Below are 2,351 nucleotides of genomic sequence, written 5' to 3'. Positions count from 1 at the left end.
CGTACACCAAACTGTTGACTGTGGATTTCAGAAATGTGTGCGTGCATACCGTGAAGACGGCGATCTGTGAAGCTGATCGTGACGTTGACGCAGGGCACGGCGATGGCACCACGCCGCGATGCCGCCGCCGAGGACGACGAGGGAGAGGACCAGGAACCCCGCTCGCAGTCGGTGGTGGCGACCAGGAACATACAAAGAGTACAAGAACAAACAAAGCTCATGGTTACACTTAATTCACATTTTCTAACTCTCTTTTTACATGTATAAGATGCTAGAAATAAGATGTAGAGTTTTCAAAAAATAATTAGCATACTTGCATTTTGCAGTGCTACTGTGTGCACTGGACAACAATCATTTATGGACTTAATTCAAAACACTTGTAACATAACAGAAGCAGGGTGAACAGGGTACCGCATTTGATACCAACTGAGAACACTTATTACATAACAAGACAAGAGCAAAGTGAACTTAGTGTCGCAGTGTTGTTTAAGAGAGCGGCTTGTTCAATTTAAATTCACACCGAATGAGGCCAGAACCAACTTACATGATCTGGTATAAATCTACCAAATACCCTATTTCAGCAACATCACAGAACACACGAACTAAACCTAACATACAAGTGAGGTCACGACCAATATACATGACCTAGTAAGGAACCAAGGACCTTCAGTAGAAACCACCAAAACCTCGGCACGATCCACAGAAACAATATTATTCTACCGTTTGGTTAAAGCTAGAACACTGCGACGCTGCATACATCTCCCTATGCAGCAACTAAAATCAAGTGTCTTCGCCATACACACGACCAACACGGTACCAAAAATGATCTATTGCACAACCACGGCAGTTAGTACCAGCCATCATAGTTAAAGTTGCATCCACGGATCATGGCAACTGGAGAGAAGTGATATACCTCGTTGATGGTGAGCATCTGGCCGTTGGCCTTCTTCACCTTCTTGAGCTTCCTCAGGAAGTACCTGCGCGCAAACAACCAAACAATCAAACACATAAGCGCCGACGAAACCAGCGCGCGAGGAAGATCGAGGTCGGGGGAGGAGACTGACCAGAACTTGGACTTGGCGCGGACCTCGTTGGTGGCCCAGAGCTTCATGCGGTAGATCTTGGGCTGCTCATCGCCGGGGGTCGGCAGCGCGCGACCCACCACCTGGTACTGGTGGAACTATGCGCAAACACAGAGAGGACAGCCACGATGGGGGTAAGATCGACGGCGCGGCGGATCTAGAGGACTGGGGGAGGACGGCGGGGCGGGGAAGAGAGAGAGAGAGAGAGAGAGAGAGAGAGAGAGAGAGAGAGAGAGAGGGAGGAGGAGCTTACCCTGTGGGCGACCATTCTGGCGAGCTCTTGAGACCAGAGTGCGGGGCGGCGAAGCGAGAGGCGAGGTTGGATACGTAGTGCTGGAGGAAGGAGGAGGCGGCGGCGAGGGGGGTGGGAGGCGGGGAGGGGGAGGGGCACCACTGAACTATATCGATGCCGCGGACGACGACGAGCACTCCCCTCCACCTCCGCCCCCGAAGCTCATCTCCATGCCTCCTCCCTGGTCACCGACGCCTTGCGCGCCGGAGATGGCTGCCGGCCTAGATGGCGGCGACGGAGAGGGAGTTGGGTGAGTGGGTGGGGAGAGGGAGTGGGTGGATCTGGCCGCCGGTTGAGGGGAGAGGAGGGGGAGCGGCAGCGGAGAAGGAGGATCCGACGGGTTGTGGCGCAGGTTGAGGTACGGGTGTAGGGTTAGGGAAGGGAGGTGGCTTGGGGGTGGCGATGCGGTGGGGAAGGGAGGGGTCGGGGTGGCGATGCGGCGAGGATGGGCGCGGGGAGGCCATGGATGCGGGGAGGTCGCCGCCGGCTGGTGGGATCGGGGGAGGGGGATCTGAGGGGGGCGAGGGGATCTGCATCGGGGGAGAGGGGAGAGGAAGAAAGAAAGAAAGAAAGGAGGCGGGGGGGGGATGGAAGATGCCAGCTAGGGTTTCGCCTCAGGTGGGGTTGGTGGGGGAGGCAAGGAGCGACGGCTACCGTTGGATCCGGGAAGATCCAATGGTGTTTTGTGCATGATCCGTGTGCCTTGTCCACGGACCAATCAGAACGCAATACAATATTATGACCAATTGAATTGGTCGTGATAAATTTAAAAATAAGATGTTAGATCATCTTAGCTATTTACTTGACCTGATACATTGGAAAAAAATGAAACAAATGAAAAACCTTCTCATCATGTCATCAAATGTGACCTAGTTTTTAGAAGAAAAAATAACAAAATAGTAATAAGGAACTTTTCATTTTCTTTGCACGAAAATTCATTTTTCATTTTTCGAGTGCTCAAAATGAGTTTTTTTGTG

The 2,351-nt window shown here is 52.4% G+C and overlaps 1 long non-coding RNA gene across 1 annotated transcript; it reads right to left on the bottom strand.

The window, feature by feature from the left end:
- Positions 1-912: 912 nt before the first annotated feature.
- LOC125527050 lies at positions 913-1,379 on the bottom strand. The gene is made up of 3 exons (XR_007291946.1): positions 1,336-1,379; positions 1,065-1,180; positions 913-977 (listed from the first exon to the last, which is right to left on the bottom strand). It is a non-coding gene; the product is annotated as an uncharacterized LOC125527050 (long non-coding RNA).
- Between the last annotated feature and the right edge of the window lie 972 nt (positions 1,380-2,351).

This window comes from Triticum urartu, unplaced genomic scaffold, assembly GCF_003073215.2.
Source record: "Triticum urartu cultivar G1812 unplaced genomic scaffold, Tu2.1 TuUngrouped_contig_276, whole genome shotgun sequence".
Lineage (NCBI taxonomy): Eukaryota > Viridiplantae > Streptophyta > Magnoliopsida > Poales > Poaceae > Triticum > Triticum urartu.
The sequence above is the reverse complement of the archived record's forward strand: the minus strand, read 5'-3'. Positions and strand labels throughout refer to the sequence as shown.